Source organism: Ursus arctos, unplaced genomic scaffold (assembly GCF_023065955.2).
Source record: "Ursus arctos isolate Adak ecotype North America unplaced genomic scaffold, UrsArc2.0 scaffold_3, whole genome shotgun sequence".
Lineage (NCBI taxonomy): Eukaryota > Metazoa > Chordata > Mammalia > Carnivora > Ursidae > Ursus > Ursus arctos.
Window position 1 is genome coordinate 59,646,806 of NW_026622985.1, and position 11,758 is coordinate 59,658,563.

Here is an 11,758-nt window from a genome sequence, read left to right on the forward strand (position 1 = left end):
TCCCTATGCTTACCCAGTGTCCAAAACCTACAGCAAGGTTTCTATTATCAAATCCCTCCAACAGGACTAACTTTCAAATCGTCGTGTGAGTAGCACTGCATGTCAAGAAACTCTTGAAGTGAAACCAGACTCAGCTTCAGGGGTCAAGAATATTCACTTTGGTGTTTTATCAGAAAAAGCATTATCACTGCCCCTTTAAAGATCACTTAAAAACATCAGACAGACTAAATCTCATATGGTGAGAGGAATTTAAAATATAACCTTTCTGTAACAATTTGTAAAAATCCAGGCTTACCATTGAAAGCCAGGATTCCAAGATGTGCACGCACACTGTGTTGATGGCCGCATTTTCCACAGTCGTCAACGGGTGGGAGCTAGCAGTGTCCACCCACTGCCGAGTGGGTAAACAAGATGGGCGGTATTCACGCGATGGAATATTATTCAGCCTTTAAAAGGAAGGAAATTCTGGCACATGCCGCTACACGGATGAGCCTTGGAGACATAATGCCAAGTGAAATAAGCCAGTCACAAAAGGACAAATACTGTATGATTCCTCTTGTGTAACGTACCTAGAGTAGTCACAGTCCCAGAGACAGAAAGCAGAAGGGGGGTTGCCAGAGGCTGCCGGGAGGGGGAATGGAGAGTTACTGTTTACCGGGTACAGAGATTCAGTTTTGCAAGATAAAAAGTTCTGGAGATGGTGGTGCTGATGGCTACACAACATTGTGAATGTGCTAAAAAAAAATTTTTTTTAATGCTTTTAGAAAGACCATGGAACCACTGGAAGAGACACTTGGGATCTTCCAAATTCAGATCTCTTATCGTTCACCTTTTATTATGGCAGATTTCAAATACATGCAAAAGTAGCAGAGTTTAATAAACCTTTTACAGTATACCATTCAGCTTCAATAGTCAGTTTATAGTCAATCTTTTTTTTTTTTTTTAAGATTTTATTTATTTATTTATTTGACAGAGACAGCCAGTGAGAGAGGGAACACAAGCAGGGGGAGTGGGAGAGGAAGAAGCATGCTCCCAGCGGAGAAGCCCGATGTGGGGCTCAATCCCAGAACGCCGGGATCATGCCCTGAGCCGAAGGCAGACGCTTAACGACTGCGCCACCCAGGCGCCCCAGTTTATAGTCAATCTTAATTCATCTTTACCCTCACTTTTTCCCTCCATGCTATAGAATTATTTTTAAAACTTTTTATTTGGAAGTAATTTCAAGGATACAGGTAAGTTACAAAAATGAAAACAGTAAGGCAAAACCCTTTCCTCGGATTCATCTGTTACTAACATTTTATTTCATTTGCTTTTTTAGTATGTTTTTTCTCACCCTCTCTCACATACACACACACACCCCTCCCCAAACGGTTTTTTTCCACCTGTTGGGGGTAAGTTACATATATCCTGGCCTTTCATCTTGAACTACTTCATTGTGTATTTCCTTAAAATAGGGATAGTCTCTTACCTACCGTAGAGTACAGTTCCCACAGTTCCCAACTTCAGTACATTTAACTGACTCGGTTTTCTCTCTATACCATTTGTGCCCCGGTTTTATCAGTAGTGCTCTTTATAGCATTTCTTTCCCCTCTGGTACAGGATCCAGGTCGGGGCTGGGTGTTGTGTTCAGTTGTCAGCCTCCATTTCCAGAGCCTTTGTCTTTTATGACGTTGATATTTTGGAAATAGAAATCTCTCTTCCTGGGGCGCCTGGGTGGCTCAGTCGTTTAGCGTCTGCCGGCAGCTCAGGGTGTGGTCCCGGGGTTCTGGGCTCGAGCCCCACATCAGGTTCCTCTGCTGGGAGCCTGCTTCTTCCTCTCCCACTCCCCCTGCTTGTGTTCTCTCTCTCACTGGCTGTCTCTCTCTCTCTCTCTCTGTCAAATAAATAAATAAAATCTTTTAAAAAAAAAATCCCTCTTTTTTTTTTTTTTAATAAGATGGTCCTCATTGGGGGGTTTGTCTACCATTTTCTTATGATTAGATTCAAAATAGGCATTCCTGCCCAGAGTACTGCCTGGATGATGTTGTGTCCCTCTCAGGGTATCACATGTGGAGGCATTTGTCCATCTGCCCCTTACTGGTGGTGGTGATCTTGATCCCTGGTCGGGGGTGTTGCCCAGTTGCATCACTGATACTTTAAGATCATGCAGATAATCTGCTTACCGTCAAAATTTCCCTTAGATTCAGCACCTGTATTTACTTACCTGTTGCTGCATAATACATATGTCAAAACTTACTTGTTTATGGGGCGCCTGGGTGGCTCAGTCGTTGGGTGTCTGCCTTCAGCTCAGGGCGTGATCCCGGCGTTCTGGGATGGAGCCCCACATCGGGCTCCACTGCTGAGAGCCTGCTTCTTCCTCTCCCACTCACCCTGCTTGTGTTCCCTCTCTCGCTGGCTGTCTGTCTCTCTGTCAAATAAATAAATAAAATCTTTAAAAAAAAAACTTGTTTAAATATTTGTGATCTCAGACAATGTCTGTGGGTCTGGAAATTGGCTTGGCTGGATGGTTCTGCCTCAGGATCTCTGGTGAGATTACATTTCGTTGTTGGCCAGAAGTTGCCATCATCTGAAGGCTTGCCTGGGGCTGGAGAATCCATTTCCAAGATGGTTCATTCACGCGTCTGGCAAGTTAGTGCCAGAACTGTCACTTCCTTGCCACACGGACCTCTCCCTACAGTTACTTTTGTGTCCTCCTGGCGTGGACTGGCTTCCTCTTGAGCAAGTGATCCCTGAGAGAGCAATGCCTTTTGTGACCTACTCTTGGGGGTAATACACTCACTTCCACCACAGTCTACTCATTAGAAGTCACCGAGTCCAACCCACATTCCAAGAAAGATTAAGCTCCAACTTTGTTTTTTAAGTACCAACTCTTGAAGGGAGAGTATCAAAGAATTTGTGGACATATCTTAGGATCATCACAGCATCCAGTGATGGTTCTTGCCTGATTCAGTTCTTACTCTGACAGCTGCAAAATATTGGTTTTCCAACTACCCTGTATTATTTTTGAAGCAAACCCCAGCATTATATTTAACCTGTAAATATTTAAGATGTATCTCTAAAAGATAAATGTTTTCATAAGCTGATAACAGTGTTACCAAGTAACAAATCAGTATTTAAATTTCCATTTCCATCCATTCTCAATGCCATATTTTTTTGGGGGATACAATTCACATGCCATAAAATTCACCCATTTAAAGTGTACAATTCGGTGGCTTATAGTATTTTCACAAAGTTGTACGGTCATCATCAGTATCTTAATTCCATCACCCAAAGTAGAAACCCTGTATCCATTAGCAGTCACTTCCCATCTCCCACTCAGCCCCTGGCAACCGCTAAGATACAGTCTGTGGATTCACCTATTATGGACATCTTGTAGAAGTGGGATAATACCGTATGGCCTTTTCTGTCTGACTTCCTTCACTTAGCATAAAGTTTTTGAAGTCGATCCATGTTATAGCATGAATAAATACTTCATTTTTTTTTTTTTAAGTAGATCCCACACCCAGTGTGGAGCCCAGTGCAGGGCTTGAACTCACGACCCTGAGATCAAGACCTGAACTGAAATCAAGAGTCAGATGCTTAACCAACTGAGCCACCCAGGCGCCCCTACTTCATTCTTTTTTATTGCTGAATTCCAGCGTATGGATATACCACATTTTATTTACCCACTTTTTGGCTATTATAAATAATGTTGCTGTGACCATTGTGTACAAGTTTTTGTGTGAAGCCATATTTATTTTTGTGTTTGAATCAGGACCAAAGTAAAATCTACACAGTGCTATTGGTGGGTAAATCTTTTAAGTCTCTATTATAGGTTCCTCCTTCCACAACTTTATATATTTTTTCAATTTTGAGTCATTTGTCCTGCAGTTTTCCAAAATCTGGGTTTTGTTGATTACATCCTCTTGGCATAATTTTACATGTTCTGCTAACACCTGTAGTTTCATAAATTGGTACTTGTGTGTAGAAACTTGATCAGATTCAGTCTTGATGGAAAAGAAACAAGGTGCTTTATAGGTAAGGCTGTTATCCTACTAACCTAATTGTCTCTCTTTTTTTTATATTAGCAGCCATTGGTAATCATTGCCCAGGTCCATTTTAGCAGAAGAAGTGATAGTCTCTTGCTGTCATTTCTTCCTTATCTATTAGCTGGAATATGATACAAAGAAAAAATTTGCCCTCAATTCTTTTATTACTGCATGATTCAGTTTGTATATAAAAGGAAGGATAAAATGCTTCAATCTTTCCCTTTGTTTTATCCTCTAATAATGATCAACTATTTGTGGGTTTTGAAAATGATTTTGTGGGTGAAACATATTTAATATATTCCACTGGAGTGGGGTTTTTTTGTTTGTTTTGTCTTTTACATATAGTTCTATTTTTTAAAAATAAGTTGCCACATTTTGGCAAGAACACATGAATAGACTCTTTGACATTCATTATATTAGTTGATTAATGATATTTCTTTTGATATAAAGTCATTTAGGATTTAATAATTCAAACATGGGTAAACTTTTTCCAAATAAAAATAAGACAAAATGTTTGAAAATTTTCATGCTAATGTTTTGATTTCTGAAGAAGATAGAGAGGTTAAATATTTAGTAGACCATTTAGTAGGAAAAAAAACATTGACATATGGGGGTATCAGTAGATTAAAATTGGTCCCTTTATGTGCCATTAAACGGCTGGCATCCTCACGGGATATTTTTTTTTTTTTTTTAAGATTTTGAGAGAGTTGGGCGAGGGGCAGAAGAAGAGAGAGAAGCAGGCTCCCCGCTGACAGTGAGCCCCATGCAGGACTCTGGGATTGTGACCTGAGCCGAAGGCAGCCACTTCGCTGACTGAAACACCCAGCGTCCCAGAGGAATATTTTCAACACAGAAGATAACATGACAACATGCGGTTGGTATTGGAAAAATATCTACTTTCAAATACGTATGTTAAGGTTTGAATTTTACTCCCGCCAACCCCAAAATAATGCTACTGGTACAATGATAAAAGGCCGAGAAAATTAACCACAACAAGTGAAGGGGAAATGTGTTATGATTCAGGAGCTTTAAATTTCAAAAAAATTTTTAATGTGTTTATTTTCCTCTTATTGGAGTTAATTGTTCTTACTGTTGCTCACGTTGTCCTCTTTTTGGCCCGTGGTTCTTTTTTTTTTTTTTTTTTTTAATTTAAGAGATTCTGTGGGCCCCATCTCTCCCTACAGGCCAGACTGGGGACTGATCCCAGGGAGCCCAGATGCTGACTCACGCCGGCTCGGGTAGGCACTGTGTGTTCCCCGCACCTTCCCTCCGGCTCTGCCCTTCTGGCCTGTGGGATGAGGCCTGCCCTCACCCATCCGGTCCTGTTCCTGTGGCCGGCAGTTCCCCAGCACTATGCCATTGAGGGGGAGGTTTGCGTGGTGATTGCTGTCAGACCCCCAAATGCTCCTGCTGTCCTGATGGGCCCTCGGGCCTTGCCAGCAATCCTGAATCCTAGGTTTTTCCCATCCTATGGAGCCCTGGTCCGGCCTGGCCAGTGGTTCCTGTTAACTACTTGGTTCCCAGGTCTTTTGACATGACTGCAACATCTTTGATAGCTTCCTCGATAGCTGGTGTTAAGTGTTTCTAGCCTCCTTTGTACATTTTTTTGCCCCATGTCTACATCTAGAATCAGCCTTTTCTCCAAGAATCTTTGGTTCCATTTAGTAGGAAATATGACCTCAAAACTGCAGTCCGGGGGTGAATCGGATGCTCACTGCCATGAGTGGTAGTTGTTTTCAGGCCTCTTCAGCAGAAAGGAGGAAAATTTGTTTTGTTTAAGATGTTTTGTGAGTACATACAGATACTTGCACTGCAAACAAGGATTTTACTTTCCCTCTCTTGTACACCTGCATTTCCTTTCTCCCATGTACAGTCCCCATTCTAAAGAGATTCTAGTAATAACAAATTAGATTATTACTCATTTACTTTAACACATGGTACGTACACAGCAGTCTCAGGATACTAACGTTACCACTGATAATGTGACGACAGGTAAAGATTTTTATTTATTTTTAATGTAGGCTCCACACCCAGCATGGAGTCCGACGTGGGCCTTGAACTCAACAACCCTGAGATCAAGACCTGAGCTTAGATCAAGGGTCAGACGCTTAACCAGCTGAGCCACCCAGGTGCCCCAAAGATTTTTTTCCTTGGCGTTTGTTCCACGAGGGATGCATAAATTACTGTTTCAGGAGTCACTGTGTGGTTGTGCTGCCCACTTGGTACTAATTTAGATTCACTAGCCTCATCCCCACGTTTTTAAAGTTAATTTTGTTTTATAATTATGTAACATATGTACCTAGTTCTAAAGTCAAATTTACCAAACTAGATATAGTCAAAGAAGACTTTTAATTTTTGTCCCTCCTCGTGTTCCTTCCTTTCCCCTGTAGTTAACCATTTAAAAATGTTTATAATTTGGGGCGCCTGGGTGGCTCAGTCGTTAAGCGTCTGCCTTCGGCTCAGGGCGTGATCCCGGCGTTCTGGGATCGAGCCCCACATCAGGCTCCTCCGCTATGAGCCTGCTTCTTCCTCTCCCACTCCCCCTGCTTGTGTTCCCTCTCTCGCTGGCTGTCTCTATCTCTGTCGAATAAATAAATAAAATCTTTAAAAAAATGTTTATAATTTATCTTTGTGCTTTAAACACATAAGCAAATACAGAAAGAATAGGATATATTTTGACACACATTCTCCGTTTTGCTTTTTAATCTGCAGATCTGTATGGATTTGATATTCTTTAACCAACCCTCTTCTGATAGACATTTGAGTTGTACCTGGTCTTTTTCTGTTGCAAATAATGTTGTGAGGAATAATAGCCTTGTGCATATTTACATTTAAAAAAATTTTTTTGCCCGTTTGTTTTTGGGAGAGATCACTAGATACGGGATTGCTAGTCAAAAGGATTAGTAGTGTTACCAGTATTGCCAAATCCCCAACAACCACAATGGTAATTTGCAGGACCATTAGCAATGTATGAGTGTGTGTGTTTCTCCACCAACAGTGTGTCAGACTTTTGGATTTTTGCCAATTTGATATGAGCATTAGTATCTCAGTGTTGGTTTTTTCTTTCTGTGTGTTTCACTTAACATGAATGAGGTGAGCATGTTTTCATATCGTTAGCCATTTCTTTTCCTGTTCATTGTTATCTCACAAGATCAATTTTCTGTTGAGTCCTTGGTCTTTTTAAATTTAAAAAAAAAATTTTTTTTAAAGATTTTTAAAGATTTTATTTATTTATTTGTCAGAGAGAGGGAGCACACAAGCAGGGGGAGCAGCAGAGGCAGAGGGAGAAGCAGGCTCTCCTCCAAGCAAAGAGCCCCATGTGGTGCTCAATCCCAGGACGGCGGGATCATGACCTGAGCCAGAGACAGACCCTTAACTGACTGAGCCACCCAGGCGCCCCCCACAATTTTAATTTTTTTAAAAAATATATTTAGAGAGAGAAGCATGCATGAGTGGGGGGAGGGGCTGAGGGAGAGAATCTTCAAGCACACGCCCTGCTGAGTGTGAGCCCTACATAGGGGTCAGTCTCATAACCCATGAGATCACAACCTGAGCTTAGACCAAGAGTTGAATGCCCGACCAACTGAGCCACCCAGGCGTCCCAGTCTTTTTATTTCTAAAAGCTCTTTAAAGAGGGACACCTGGGTGGCTCAGTCAGTTAAGCATCTGCCTTTGGCTCAGGTCATGATCCCAGGGTCCTGGGATCGAGTCCTGCATCAGACTCCCTGCTCATCAGGGAGCCTGCTTCTCCCTCTCCCTCTGTTTGTCCCTTCCCTCTGCTCATGTGTGCACACTCTCTATCTCAAATAAATAAAATCTTAAAAATAAATACATAAATAAAAGCTCTTTAAAGATATTAGAAATAACTAACAATTTGAAATATTCTTGTGTACCAGCAGGTGTCACAATATCACATAGAAGAAATACCACATAGAGGAACTTACCTGTGTTCTAGTAATTCTATGAATATTCCCATATATAAAAATATAAAGGAACACATTGTTCAAGCACCATTTGTTGAAAAGACTATCTTTCCCTATTGAATTATCTTGGCACTTTGTTCAAAAAATTGACGAGAGAATGGATCACCTGGGTGGCTCAGTTGGTTAAGCATCTGCCTTCGGCTCGGGTCAAGATCCCAGGGTCCGCGCCTCTTGCTCCCAGCTCAGCAGGAAGCCTGCTTCTCCCTCTCTCTCCGCCTGCTGCTCTGCCTACTTGTGTGCGTGTTCTCTGTCAAGTCAGTAAAACCTTTAAAAAAAAAAAAAAAAATGACCATAGGGGGCACCTGGGTGGCTCAGTCGACGAAGCATCTGCCTTCGGCTCAGGTCATGATCTCAGGGTCCTGGGATCAAGCTCTGAATCAGGCTCCCTGCTCAACGGGGTGTCTGCTTCTCCCTCTTCCAATGACCCCCCCCCCCCACTCGTGTTCTCTCAGTCTTAACAAATAAAATCTTAAAAAAATAATTGGCCATAAACACATGAAAAATATATTTCTGGGTCCTGTTATATCTATGTCCTCATGCGGTACCACACTGTGTTTATTATAGTAAAATTTTGAATTATTTTTTTTAAGATTTTATTTTTAACTAATCTCTACATCCAATGTGGGGCTTGAACCTACAGTTCTGAGATCAGTATTCACAGACCCTGTCAACCAAGCCAGCCAGGCACACCTGAAATTTTTTGTGTAAGTGTTCTAACTTCGTTCTTTTTGTAAAAATGGTTTAGGCTATTATTACTCCCTTTGCTTTTCTGGAAAAATTTAAAAATCGGCTCTTCAGTTTCTGTGAGAGAATAAAGTCTACTGGCATTTTGATAGGGGTTGCATTGAATCTGTAGCTCAATACAGAGAGAACTGTCATCTTAACAATATTGATTCTTTCAGTCCATGAGCATGCTCTCTCTCCAGTTCTTTAGGTCTTCAATCTCAGCAATGTGTAGGTATCAGTTTATGTCTTACATATCTTTTGTTCAGTTTATTCCCAAGTTTGTTATGTCATTGTTAATGAATTTTTATGGTCGATAGTACATAAAATACAGCTGATTTTTGTTTTTATATATTGATCTTGTATCCTTGCTTAAGGATACTTGCTAGGCTATTCTAAGTCTAAGCTGTATGCCTTTTCCATTTCTTGCCTTATCACCTTGGCTAGTACAATCCATACAAAAGTGATGAAAGCAGGCATCCTTGTCCCTGATCTTAGGGGGAAAGTTTTCGGTCTTTCACCATTAAGTATATTAGCTCTGCGCTTTTCATAGATGTTCTTTATCAGATTAAGCAAATTTCCTTCTCTGATTTGCTGAGTTTTTGTCATAAATGGATATTGGATTTTGTCAAATAGCTTTTGTGTCTCCTGAGATGATCATATGATTCTTCTTTATTCTGCTAATATGGTTGTATTATGTGATTTTCAGATGTTAAACCGAACTCTCATTCCTGGGATAAAAATCTACATGGTCAAATCCTTTTTATATGTTGGTAAGTTTTTTTCTTTTTAAAACGCCAGCTCATTTGATGTTTATTTGATAAATCCTTTCTCCATAGTGTCAGAGATACTCCACTACTAAGTACTGCTATTCCAAAATAGTGGCCTGAATTCAGATTCCCTTTGTGCCCATCCACTCTTTTGTATAGATTTTATTTTGTGTCTGCCGTGTGCCAGGCGTTGGTAGATATTGAGGATACAGAAATAAAGAAGGTAGATGCACACCCTTGCCCTCCCAGCCGTGGTGAAGACAAAACAAGTAACTACAGGATAGTTTGGGGGACTGTTAGACAATATCGGGTACACATTGTGATTTAAATAAAGGAAACCCAAGGTAGAATTCTTTAAGCCACCTAAAGGAAATTATTTGACATTTACGTAAATTGAATATAGCCAGGGTTACCGTAGCATTTACCATCCAAATGGGGAACATTTTTAAAAGTCAAAGGGAAAACAAGTATAAAATAGGATGTATGGTTACCTTAGATCTAACCAAAGGGGAAGAGTGTTTGAGGCAGATAAAAACAATATGTGAAACAGGACTAGGTCTATTAAAATAACTAAGTCTCCATTTAGTGAGTTCGTAAACTGTAAGGAAGAAGAGGCGGCCAGAAAAGTAAGGAGAAATCAGATTCTAAAGGCTTTGTAAATCATAGAGGAACTTGGACTCCATTCCAAGGACAATAAAAGTTCCAAGCAAAGACATGACATAATTGTTGAAAAAGATTGATTGCAGTGTGGTAAAAGTGTGAGCAAAAAAGGGCATCAGCAGAGATCATTTAAGGGGGAAATGGAGAGTTGGGTGTGGGTTTTTGGAGTCATGGGATGTTCTCTGATTGTGTGACTACATGATGATTATGAATGTAAAGACCATTGAATTGTTTGGTGTGTGGATTACAGCTCAATAAGGCTGTTTTGGGGGGGGGGCGTTGTTTTTTTAAGGAGATTTAGGAAATTAAGTTCTCCAGGTAAGATAGGGGCTTTGGATTAATGTGTTAGAAATGAGTTCAAGAGATAGTTAAGAGAAACTGTAAGGCCTTGTGACTCACAGGATATGGAGGTGAGGGAGAGGGAAAAGTCAAATTAACTTCCAAGATTCTGGCTTAAGCTGCAGGATGGATGACGGTGGTGTTTACGGGCAGAACCTGAACCAGGCACATGTATGAGATGGGGGTAGGGAAGATCTTAAGACGTGCTGAATTTGAGAAAACGTTGAGACATTAAATTGGATTATCTGTTTTGGACTGTGTCCCCTCCCCCCACTCCCCAAATTCATTTGCTGAAACTCCCTCATCTCAGTGTGATGGTACTGGGAAGTAATTAGGTCATGAGGATGTAGCCCTCATGACCTCATTAGTATCCTTCTAAGAGGAGCCCAGAGAGCTTGCTCAGTCTTTTTCTGCTGCGTAAGGATACAAGCAGTCGTCAGCCTAGATAGCCCCGAAGAGGGCCTCACCAGAACTTGACCATGCTGGCACCCCGATCTGACTTCCAGTCTCCAGAAGTGTGAGAAACAAACTTCTGTTCTTTATAAGCTACCTAAGTCCATGGCACTTTGTTTTAGCCACCCAAGATAAGACAATATCCAAGTCTGGCTCTCAGGTGAAGGTCTAGGCCAAAGGAAATCAACTTAAGTCGTTGAAGTAAACAGCACTGTGTAAGGTATGTGAATATAAGATCAAGATTTAAGAGATGCTTAGAGGTGAAATCAGCATCTAAGGAAAGGCCCCGGAGATAGGAAGAAAAACCAGGGGAGCGTAATGTCACAAGCCCAGTGTAGAGTCTTTCAGATGAAGTATTCAGCCGTGTAAAGTACTGTTACGTGTCAAACAAGACAAGCAAAGTGGACTCTGGACTTAAAAATATTTCAGTGGAGTGGTAACAGCAGAAACCAACCTCACATGGGTTCATTGGTAAATGGTGAGATGCGGTTTCTCAAGACAGCTCAGGCAAGGAATTAGCTTTTGAAGGGGCAAAGAAGGAAGGGGGTTGGGAGAAAAAGATTGTCTAAAAAAAGATTTGGTCATGTTTAAAGAAAGGAAAGGACCCACTTAGAGAAGTTGAAGATAGTGACGGAACGCGAAGGCTGTGTAAAATCGGGGAGAACAGCTTTAAGTTCAAGGTTCGGGTAGAGTCTGGGAGTCTGTATTTCCGTGCCTGAGGGATGCTGGTGCAGAGCCAGTTCGGGAGCCGGGGTAATCCCAGAGCAGACTTCGTAAGCAGCTTGGAAAGGGTGCGGTCTTT